The sequence below is a fragment of the Narcine bancroftii genome, chromosome 11, assembly GCF_036971445.1.
Source record: "Narcine bancroftii isolate sNarBan1 chromosome 11, sNarBan1.hap1, whole genome shotgun sequence".
Taxonomy (NCBI): domain Eukaryota; kingdom Metazoa; phylum Chordata; class Chondrichthyes; order Torpediniformes; family Narcinidae; genus Narcine; species Narcine bancroftii.
Window position 1 is genome coordinate 82,918,011 of NC_091479.1, and position 12,001 is coordinate 82,930,011.

General features: G+C 39.8%; 2 protein-coding genes across 4 annotated transcripts in view; one reads left to right on the forward strand and one right to left on the reverse strand.

Annotated features, from left to right (window-relative positions):
• LOC138746048 (uncharacterized) overlaps positions 1-8,398 on the forward strand; it is a 123,228-nt gene extending 114,830 nt beyond the window's left edge. For all 3 annotated transcript variants that reach the window (XR_011346667.1, XR_011346666.1, XR_011346668.1), the window contains one exon: positions 8,091-8,398. The gene's annotated coding sequence lies outside the window, so the exon portion shown is untranslated. The remainder of the gene's footprint in view (positions 1-8,090) is intronic.
• Positions 1-12,001, reverse strand: part of LOC138746044 (potassium voltage-gated channel subfamily KQT member 1-like) — a 325,548-nt gene that overhangs the window by 33,144 nt on the left and 280,403 nt on the right. The window lies entirely within an intron of this gene.

The window sequence follows — 12,001 nt, forward strand, 5'->3', positions numbered from 1 at the left end:
TACATGGAATTGTTGGCAAACAAAGTGCATGTTTTACATCAGAATTATCTTTGCAGCACTTAATAACCTACATTGTGTCGCCAGCCTGCTTCCTCCAGTGTATAATTTAGGAGTTTTGTATAGTAATAGACAGAGATAATGTCTGGTGAGGCAGAATAATAATTGTCTGGATGGAGACAGCTAGTCTTGACAGACAGCCATGCTCTCAACTGGATAACTTAAAGGCACACCTCAATCTTGCCCAATTTCTACTTCAGCAGACAGCCACAAGCAATTTAATTCCTGAACAAATCAGTTTATAACTAATTTGGTTAAGGACCCTGAAGTTTGTAGGTATGTGCTCTTTCTCCTTTGGTCAGTCCATGAATTTGCTTACATCTTTCAGGCCTTATTAAAAACCTATTTGTTTGCTTCCCACATTCCCCTTTTCAATTGGACAACAACAATTAGCTGAGATCTTTTTTTTCAAGAACCTAAATTTAGAAGCCATTTGTTTTTGAAGTTTTCAATAAATGCTTTACTTTAACAAAAAGCCCTAGTCAGATTCCATTTTTCCATGAAGCAGATCATTTGTCTATCCCACCCACATTGCTTTAAATAACCAGACCAAAAGCATAAAGTTTTTTATTTTATTTATTTAGACATACAGCATGGTAACAGGCCATTTTGGCCCACAAGTCTGTGCTGCCCAATTTACCCTAATTAACCTACACCCCCGTATGTTTTGAATGGTGGAAGGAAATCGGAGCCCCCGGGTAAAACCCATGCAGACACAGGGAGAAAGTACAAACATATTACAGACAGTGCGCGATTCGAACCACGGTCAAGTCCCGATCGCAGGTGCTTAAAGACGTTGTGCTAATTGCTACGCCATTGCAATAAACTACTTGGAAAACGTTTAGTTTTGAGAACAATGCATTAGATCATTTTTAGAGTTGTGCTTATGTTTTCAAAAAAAGACGTGTTTTGGCAATTATTACCTTACAGACATCCAGTGATTGTGGCAACGTATGCATGGGCCACAAATCGAATTTGGGAAGAATCACAGTCAACAAAATATTCCTCCCCAAGAATCTCAATACATCCTATGCTCACTTTAAACAGAAAGTTAGTGTGAAAACATCACTCTCAATATCTGTATCTGCACTCAAGGTTGCCAATAAAGATATTATATCAGCCTTTCTTTTTTTCATATATAATTTTTTATTTTTCACACTGTGAACCAAATCAATCAAAATATATACAAACATTTCTCATTAAATATACAGTGGCATTTTCTCCCCTTTTCCCCTACCCTCCCTCCCCCCTTCCCACCCCTTTCCAAAACCAATAAATATTCAACATATACAATACAATAAAACAACGTCTTCACACAATGAAAAATAAACAAGAAAATTGTGTCATCTACTTTTACACACTGAATCAAGCCATTTTGTCTTCTTATCATTTTAGGGGGTGGAGGTCCGAGGCAAGCCCTCTCTGTTATGTTCCATGTACGGTTCCCAAATTTGCTTAAATAATGTGACTTTATTTTTAAAATTATGTTATTTTTTCCAATGGAATACATTTATTCATTTCCATGTACCATTGCTGTATTCTCAGACTCTCTTCCATTTTCCAAGTTGACATTATACATTTTTTTGCTACTGCTAAGGTTATTGTAATAAATCTTTTTTGTGCTTTATCCAATTTGAGGCCTAATTCCTTACTTCTTAGGTTACTTAGAAGAAAGATCTCTGGATTTTTTGGTATGTTATTTTTTGTGATTTTATTTAATATCTGATTTAGATCTTCCCAAAACACTTTCATTTTCGTACATGCCCAAATTGCATGTACTGTTGTTCCCATTACCTTCTTACAGCGAAAACATCTATCTGATAATGTTGGATCCCATTCTTTTAACTTTTGAGGCGTGTAACCATGTAACTGTGTATCATGTGTAACCTTGTGTTTATTGTATTCTTTGTAGTTCCAGAACATAACTTTTCCCATGCTTCATTTTTTAACTTTATGTTTAAATCCTTTTCCCACTTTTGTTTAGGTTTATTATTTTCCTTATCTTGCAGCTTAATGTACATGTTCAATATAAATCTTTTAATTATCATTGTGTCTGTAATCACATATTCAAAGCTGCTTCCTTCTGGTAATCTCAGTCTGTTTCCCAATTTATCCATGACAACCATTCTTTTAATACTCTCATCTGTACTTCAAAAAAAGCTTTATCTATATTCTGTCCATCTGTTTTACTTTCTATTTCTCTGTGAAGATCTTGTTCTTCTTCTTCCTCCTCTTCTGTATCTGTACCTGTGTTTGTGACTTCTTCTTTTCTTCTTTGCATCTGTATCTCTTCTGATTTTCCTGATGAGTTCCTTGTATCACTTTGTAGGGCCTCGTCTTGTTGGGCCTCTTGCTGTTGGTCCTCCCCTTCTGGGCTGCTCATCTTTCGGGCCTCCTGCCATTCACCCCGTCGACTTTCTTTCTTGCCTGGTACCTCACTCCCTCTCCTGCCACCTTTCTCATCTTCCAGCTGAGAGCCCTGGTGTCGGGCATCCCTCAGCTGGTCGCACTGTGGTTGCCTGCTCCTCAGCTGAGCCCCCCTCCTATTGGTGTTTTCTTTTACCTTTGATTGTGCACTTGTTTGGCTCAGAGAACCATTTTTGCAGTCCACTGGTCGGGGGGTCGCGACTCCGCAGGGCCACACCAACCTCAGAGAATAGAGGTTCTTCACCACCACGGCTCCCTGTTCCTTCGTGCAGGTAAGGCCTTCTTCTCTCTTTTACGGTGACTTTTCTTCATTTTTTCCTGTGTTTTTACTTTTTCCTTTTTGAGTGCCATCTTCTTTCTCTTCTCTGCAACTTTATCTTCTATTCCTTATATTTTATATTTGTTGAACTTTGTCTTTTCTTGACTTTTTTCTTTTATTCTAGAGAGGGCTGGTTTTACCCTACCGGCCACTACTCCATCACGTGACTCCTATATCAGCCTTTCTGAGAATAAACCTACGAGAAGGTCTGGTCTGGATAGAGTCCCTGGCAGTGTCCTGAGGACCTGCACAAATTAGCTGGAGGGAGTATTCACAGCATCCTTAACCTCTCCCTGCTGCAAGTGAAGTTCTAATCTGCTTCAAGAATTCCACTGTTATTCCAGTTCCACATATGGAGTTAATTGATCACATGGGCTGGAAATGCCTGTTATCACTGCCATATGTCCAAATTAAAAAATAAATTTAAATTAATGCAAGGCATTGTTCCTTAACGAGTATTAGCTTGTGACATCTATTACCTGATATTCATTATGATGAATTGCTTCGAAAGATTGGTCATGATAATCCTGAACATCCCTGAAGGGGCACATACTCAGCCTTACTTGCCATCTTCCCTATATGTTATGACTGTGTGGCCAAGAAGACGACAATGCTACCTCAGGCCAGATCTCAAACAATGACGAGATGGAGTAAAGGAAGGAAATAGAGAATCTGGTGGTGTCGTCAAGATAACAAGCTTTTCCTTCAATGTCAGCAAAAAGAAGGAGGTGATTATTGACTTCAGGTGATGGAGAGGGGCACACATCTCTGCGCATATTAACAGCACTGAGGTGGAGAACTTCAATGTCAAAAGCCAACATATAACCAATATCCTGTCCCGGTCAATCGGGTTGTTACAACCAAGAAAGGGAACCAAAGACTAATTATTCAGAAGCATGAAAAAATTTGGTATGTCCCTGAGGTATCTTACCAGCTTTTAAATATTCACCACACAAAGTATCATGCCTGTCATGGGAACAGCTCTGCCCAAGACCATGAGAAACAGCTGGGCCATCATGTAAAACCAACCTCCCCTCCAACGTGGTCTTTCCCTCCTATGTCTTGGAAAGCATCTAACATTTCAAATGTCTCATCTCACCTTGGTCACACTCTCTTCTTTCCCCTTCTATCAGATAGACATGCTTGAAATCATGAACTTTAAGATTCATGGATGTTATTTCCTACTGTCTTCAGACTCTTAAATGGATCTTGCACTGGAAAAAGGTGATCTCTTTGCGTGGTGGTTTGTTTCCTCTATACCCTGCACTATTTGACATTTTACTATCAAATATATGAGTTGACTTGCCTGGAAAAAACAGAGAACTAAGGTTTTTACATGTGAGAGCAATAATTCAATTATTACATGATTTTGTGAACCAATTTTATGAAGATGATGGTACTTTCTACTTGAAGCAAAATAAACAAAATTCATCAAGTAATAGAACAAGCTGAAGTTGCCCTATAGTTTTTGTGTAAATTTCAGTTAGATCCAAGGACTGGAGGATTATGTATCATATATACTGTTGTATAGGATGAATTGTGTATAGGACAACCCTGGAATTTCCACCTGAAATGTTAGTTTTGAGCGATACCCTTTGTATAAGATGATCCCCAAAAATCTGGCTGTATCGCTGACTAGTGGATGCTGTTAAAAGCAAAATCACAATATTTTAATAACAAATTTATTTGGATATTTTAAAATAAACAAATATCAGGTCCTGTAACAGACGGTTTAAAGCCTGTTTTGAGCCAACAGCAGTCAGGCTAGGCGGATGGACCCCACACAGGCGCGCTGAGATGTTGCAAATAACTAACAGAGAATGCACGAGATTGCATCGGAGCTGTCGAAAGGATGGCAGCGGTGTTGCGAATTTTATACTCTTTGTCTGGGATGACCCCTGATTTTAACATGACATTTTGGAGTTTTGAGGATTGTCCTATACAACAGCTAAAAAAATGTTAAAAAAATGGTGGCACTGCCAGAGCTGTTGTAATGGCAGCACCGCTGCAGATGTGAACCTGCGGAGAGTGGGGAGTGAAGACTCAGCTGCCTGCAGGTACCAACCGCCCAGTTCAACTGCCATTGGTTCTATTCAGGCTTTAAAGGAGCCAATCGTGGTTTATTTTAAAATCCCTTGACTGTGGGGTCTGGGCCTAAGATCGGCAGCAGCCAAAGGGAGTTGCGGACTCTGGGGAAGCAGAGGACTGGAGCAGGGCGCCAGAAAATGGAAGAACACCCCTGTTTGAGGAGAAACAGAAGAGATGGCCCACAGGTCTGTGAGGGGCTCTGAGGCTGAGGAATACAAAGGAAAAGGGCTGTTAGTGACTTGAGACAAGGGACTTATGTAGGCTGCAGGCTGGTGATGACTGCAGTCAAAGGACTTGCGCCTGGTTGCAGTCAAGCTCGAGACTGGCTGAAGGGTACCAGGTATTGGAATTGGGACACGAGAAGGTGTTGGAGGCTTCCTGATCATGTCAAAGGTGTGCATCTGGAGCTGGTGGTTTGGACTGCAGAGGCTGTCGGAGCACTGGAGGCAATGTCATGGACATTCACTGATTCTTGGGGGACTTTCTTTTGCTTCTCATTCGCTGGCTGCTTGTGGTGCTGGGCAATTTTTGCTGACAGCGAATCTGTCTGCCTTACTCAAGACTAAAGGAAATTTTGTGTAATATCACATTTTCTGTTTTATTGCATGACAATAAAATAATCTTGAAAAAAATTTTGATAAAGAACAAAATTTCCATACCAGGCATTAAAAAATAAGTTAAAGATTGCTTTAGATGATTTTTTGGTCTTTGGCAATATGAGCAATGAAATTGGATGTATCTTAATTAAGCAGTGTATACTTTCTGTACAGGTTGCTGACGGTCTCTTCCATTTACCAAGACTGACACGCTTACACAAAATATATGTATAAAGATCTCCTCTTTACATTAATTGATGTTCATGACAGTTTTGTACTAGCTAGTTCATTGTTGCAAGTACATAAAATCTCAACAGTAGACTCTGATGGGAGTGTTGCCTTGAAAGAAGATATAAACAAGATTGATGTCGTGACTAAGTACAGCAAATACTATTTTCACAGAAGCTTAAGGAAGTTTGGCATATCTGCGAAGTATTTTACCAATTTTTACTGATGCACCAGAAAGTATCCTGTTCAGATGCATTACACCAGTGGTTCTCAACCATTTTCTTTCCACTCACATACCAATTTAAGTAATCCCTAAGCAATCGGTGCTCTGTGATTAGTAAGGAATTGCTTAAGATGGTTTGTGAGTGGGAAGGGAAGGTTGAGAACCACTGCTCTAGACCCAATTGTTACTGAAATATTTTGTTTGAGAAAAATTGTCATTGGCCCATTTTCTTTGGAGTTATGAAACCATGCACATAACGAGTCAATTAGATACGATTAAAACAGTGGTTTTCAAACTTTTTCTTTCCACCTCATACCACCTTAAGCAATGTCTTACTAATCACAGAGCACATATATGGCAGAGGGAATACTTAAGGTGGTATGTGGGTGGAAAGAAAAAGGTTGAGACCACTCCTTTACAGGTTGGTATTGGAATCACTCTGCTCAAATGTGCAGAAACTTTATGCCATCATGCCTCCCCATGCATTGTCTCCATCTGTATCTCCCAATGCCTTGTGAAAACTGCCAAGATACTAAGTGACCTATTGCACCCCAGTCATACTCCTTTCAACCTCCCTTCCATTAGGCAGACATTGCACCACAAGCTTAAAAACAGAACATCCAGATTCAAGGATGCTTTCTTTTCAAATATTGTTAGGATCTTAAACATCTCCATGGTAACAGTGGCTTTGCACTATCTGCTAAACTGTACTTAAGAATGAGTTGATTTATCTGAATATCATGCAAACCAAAGCTTTTCACTGTATCTTAGTAAATGTGACAATAAACAATTCAATCAAATTCAGAAAAGTCAGTGGCTTGACATAATTAAATATTCACTTCCAATTATTTTAGTCTCTTCTCTTCATGTGCAAAACATTAAATTAATGGTTTTCCAAACTTGCACGACTGAGTTTGGTCAAATCAGTATTTTCAATTTTATATTGCGCGTCGAAAGAACCAAAGACTTGTTGATCCAAACCAAGGCTTTTATTAACTAAAAGACTGGAGCATATCACAAGTAGGTCGACCAGTCCAGAATGACCTGGTCTGGCTAGGAGCAATTCTTTAAGACCTGCCAGTAGGTGTGGCTACACTCTCAGCCAATCACAGTCATCCTACATTACCATCTGTACATATACACATTGGTGATAGAATCTGTACTATCACAAATTTACCCTCTAATCTCATGCCTTTATTTTTCTCCATTCTCACAAGCCTCAGGGATATTTTTTTCTTTTCAATTTATTCCCTCTTCATCATGCTTCATCTGGAACTGGTGCACCATTACTGTAGCAACTGTGTCTTTATCCACTCATATTCTAATTTCTGGAATTCTCTGTCAGAAATTGCCTTTTCTCTTTTCCTTTACATCTCTTTTCTTTATAAATCTATTTTTGTACAGCAAATATTTAGTTATCTACTCCAATTTGTGGCTTGGCATCAAATTTTGTTTGATAAAACCTGTGAGGAATCTTAGGTGATTTTTCCCAGAAGTGAGAGAGGGTGAAGAAGAAAGAAGGTGAAATGATACGGAGTTTAGAAGGATGAGGGGGGAAATCTTATTGAAAGGGCTAGATACAGTATACGTGGAGAAGATGTTTCCATTACCAGAGGGCACAGCTTCAGAGTAAAAGGATGATTTGAATGGCAGAGTCGATGGGCTGCCCAGGTTAATTCTGCTCCTGTCTGATAGTTTTATGGAATAAAATAAAAATCGGTAGGTTAAGGAATGGGGGAATCAATGTATGAATAGTTTTTGAAGGATCATGGCTATCCCATCACACCAATTCAATCAAGATTGCTGAACTGCATCTTTAAACATGCTGCTTTCTGAGTATATGTTTATACTACGATCCCTTTGGACTGCAGACTCATGTAGCATGGCCACTTATGAAACAGATCCACAGACAGTCTTGAATATTCAGTTTGCAAAAATTCATAGTCTTAACATGTATACAGTGGTACCATTTGTGAGCAGCCTTGTAAATAAACAACTGCTTCTTGGAATACATATTTGCAGTTCCTCAATGCAACCTGAAAATATTACAAATCTGTCTTGATGACAATTGCTAAAAGATATTGTTGGCATGTACATGACAAAATTTACTTGAATGTAGAGTTTGAAAACAAATGTTTTGTTGTTTTTACAGTGACCCACACAGAATCTTGTTTGCTCAAAACCTCTATGGAACTTGACAAGAGTGCTGAACACAGCAAGTTCAAGTCGCAAGGATCCATCAAGGATTATCACACAACCAAGTTACAATTGGATTGAAGACAACATGGCTGCCCCAACAGTTGTACAAAAAGCAGAAACTCAAGAGCGATATAGCTCACATTAAATAAATGGCCAATTATTGTTAAAACAAATAGTATCCTGGGAATTGGGAGCCCAAATCAAAGCAACCTGTAAGTGTAAAATGAATAGGAAGCACAGCAATGATTGGGGTAGAAATAAAGGGCACATTAAAATCTTCTTGTGTGAAACAGACAATGTCCTGTTTAATGATGCGAGGAGCTAGATTAATTTGAAGTGGTTAGGAATAGCTGAGAGCTACAAATTTGGGACAAAGAATCGTAAGTAGGCTGAAGATCTTAATGAGTTCACTTTGTGAGTCACTTAATGGTCAGAATTCAAGACCAGCAAGTTCCAATGAGGAAAAAAGACAAGGATCATAAATGTTATTGTTTATCCCTTGTGTCTTAATCTTCTGGACCAGCCTACCATGAGGGACCTTATCGGATGTCTCAAAAAATCCATGCAGTTGACATTTACTGCCCTACCCTCTCTTCACCACCTCCCCCCAAAAACTCAGTTGTTCACAAGTCACAACCTGTCCTCCACAAAGCTCTTGCTTTTCCAAATGCAAGTAAACATTATGCTTAAGAATCCTCTCCAATACCTTCCCACTATTTATGTAGGAATCACTGGCCTATAATTTTCTGAATTATCCCTATTGTCCTTAAGCAAAGGAACAACATTGACTACTCTGCAGTCCTCTGTAATATTATCTGTGGATAAGTAGATATAAATATCTCTGTAATTCTGGATTCAGAATTCTCTTGGCTAAAGAAGACAAAAGGTAATGGTGAAAGGGTGTTTCCTTGACTGGAAGTCTGTGACCAGAGGTGTTTCCACAGGGATCTTGGGATTAAAAATTCATAGATCTTAAACTGGTAACACAAGGAGGGAAAGAAGATGTACAACATGCACCTTTATTGGGCAGGGCATTGGGTATATAAATTGGTTAGTCATGGTTGCGGTCACATAAAACTTTGGTTAGGTCTCCTTTGGAGTATTGTGTGCATTTCTGGGTGCCACATTATAAAATGCAGAGGCTTTGGAGAGGGTGAAGAAGAGGTTCACTGGTTTGCTGTCTGGATTAGAGAGTATTAGTTGAAGGAGAACATGGACAAACTTGGGCTGTTTCCTCAGGAGTATCAGAGTCTTAAAGGAGATCAAAAATAAGTTTATAAAATTATGATAGAGGGTGATAAAATAGATAAGAGCTTCCCCCCCTCCCCCACCCCACCCCAGGTGGAAATGTCAAATACTAGATTTGTATTTATTAAGGTGGCGTTGCAAGTGGACAAGGTTGTAAAGAAAGTTTTTGACATCTTAGCCTTTATAAATCAAAGTATTGAGTATAGGAGTTGAGATGTTATGTTGAAGTTTTTTTTAAAGACATTGGTGAGGCCAAATTTGGAATATTGTGTGTAGTTCTGGTCGCCTAACTAGAGGAAAGATATCAAAAAGATTGAAAGAGTGCAGAGAAGATTTTCTAGGATGTTGCCAGGTCTTCAGGAGTTGAGTTACAGGGAAAGATTAAACAGGTTTTGACTTTATTCCTTGGAGCAAAGAAGAATGAGGAGAGATTTACAAGATTATGAGAGGTTTAGACAGAGTGGATGTGAGAAAGTTTTTTCCACTTAGATTGGGGGAGATAAATATGAGAGGTCATAGTCTTAAGCTGAAAGGGGAAATGTTTAGGGGGAACATTAGGGGAAAGTTCATCACTCAGAGAGTGGTGGGAGTGTGGAATGGGCTACCATCTGATGTGGTGAATGCAGGCTCGATCTTGAGTTTTAAGAATAGATTGGATAGATACATGGATGGGAGAGGTCTGGAAGGTTATAGAATGGAAGTAGGTCAATGGGACTAATGGAGTGGTGGCTGGCACAGACTAGAAGGGCTGAATGGTCTGTTTTCTGAGCTGTGGTCTGTGGTTCTTTAAGGTGAAAGAGGGAAAGTTTATAGATGTGGAAGGCGTTTTTTTTCTTTTACAAATAGAGAATAAAGTGCTTGGAATATACTGCCAGTGAAAGTGGGAATCGGGTGGATTTGGTTGTAAGAACCAAAGGCTTGTTTCTTACTTGTGGTGGCTGCGAGTGTTGGTGGTTTCCCGGGGTCTGTAGGTAGGCCTCTTCCCATTGTCCCATGCCCAAAGGCTGGCACTGTTTATGGAGCCAAAGGAGCAAGATAGCGCAATTGGGTTTGAGTCAGCCCTAGCCGCTTCAGCCGGGGCTGGTGAGTCCGCCAGTGTACATGCGTCATGGATTGGATCAATGCATGTGCGCTTGGCTTGGTGCTGGCAGTAAATAGTTCGAGGCAGGGCCAGCGTGTTCTGCAATGAGTATGCACTGGGGTTTGCGTGTGTGGAAAAGGAGGTTCGTTAGCCTGAATCGTCAGTTGGGTGATCCGAGGAGGGTGAGTTAGGCATTCATAATTTCTGTCAACCGTTATGTTAGGATAGACGTTACACAGAATGTTACATATTATGATTCATCGCTATTTCGCTGAAGCTTGTTGAAAAAATTCACACTCGGGCTTCGTTACAGATTTATTCAAGAAACATATCGCAGACAAACGCCTCCAAGCGACTAGTTTATTGATTGAAGTTGCTACAATTTAGTCGACAGAAATACTTTAGACTTATTTAGATGGCGAGAATGGCACTCAAGGACTGGAGAGATATGATCACGTGCAGGCAGATGGGATTACTTTAATTTGGCATCATAGTTGGCACAAAATTTGTGGCTTGTTCCTGTGTTTCATTTCATTAATGAACTTACATTTGCTTTGTAAATTTAGGATCTTTTTGAATCCTACCTTATGACTTAGGCTTGTGTGTGGATGGCAGGTAAATTTAGGTAAAGCTATCCAGAATGGACAATCTGTCATTTGAACTTGTGTTGATAGAAATCCAATAATGCTAGAGAATTTTGTCTACCACAAACATCCAGCTCACTGTCTTAGTACTGTAGCTAAGTCCAAGGCTATGGAATGGAACCTGAAGCATAATGGTGAGTCTAGTTCAATTCATTGCTGTTTTTGCAAAGGCCATCATTTACTTCAGGCCTGTCAGCTCAAAACAGCCAAGAGATTCAACTGCTAAAAGAAAGGTCATCTGTCAACAGCACACAGATCTAGTGCTGTACACAACATGCAACATAATTAAGTACCTTTGCAACTTAAAATGGCGACAGAAAGAAGGATGTCTTAGTTTAGTTATAAACTGACAGACTGGAACTGCACAGCATACAAATCTCAAACACTATTATCAGTCAGAAGAAGACTTTCCATAGAGGTGTTAATTCAAAACAAGTAAATTGACATGCGAATTGAAACTGTTGGATAACAGATCAAGACACTTTGCTGAGGTCAGCCTGCCAGATCACCTCAAGTCTGGTGGGCTTTTTCTACCTTAAGAGCAGATGGAATCTACAGAGTAGACTGAATGACATCTGCTAGAGATGAAGTAAAAGATCTGTAGACACCGTGGTTGAAGTAAAAAACACACCATGCTGGAGAAGCTCAGCAGGTCAAGCAGTGACCTTTATATAGCAAAGGGAAAAATACACAACCGACGTTTCGGGCTCGAGCTCTTCATCAAGGGATGGAAAAATGTTGGCAGGCAACTGAATGAAAGAATTGTAGGGGGGGGGATGAGGTGTGGTCGCAAATGGAGGAGGTAATAGAAGGGAGGGAGTGGACAGCAGCAAGCAAGGGGAGGAGGAATGGTTGGGTGAATAGAGAGGGAAGGAGGGAGGAGAGCTGGAA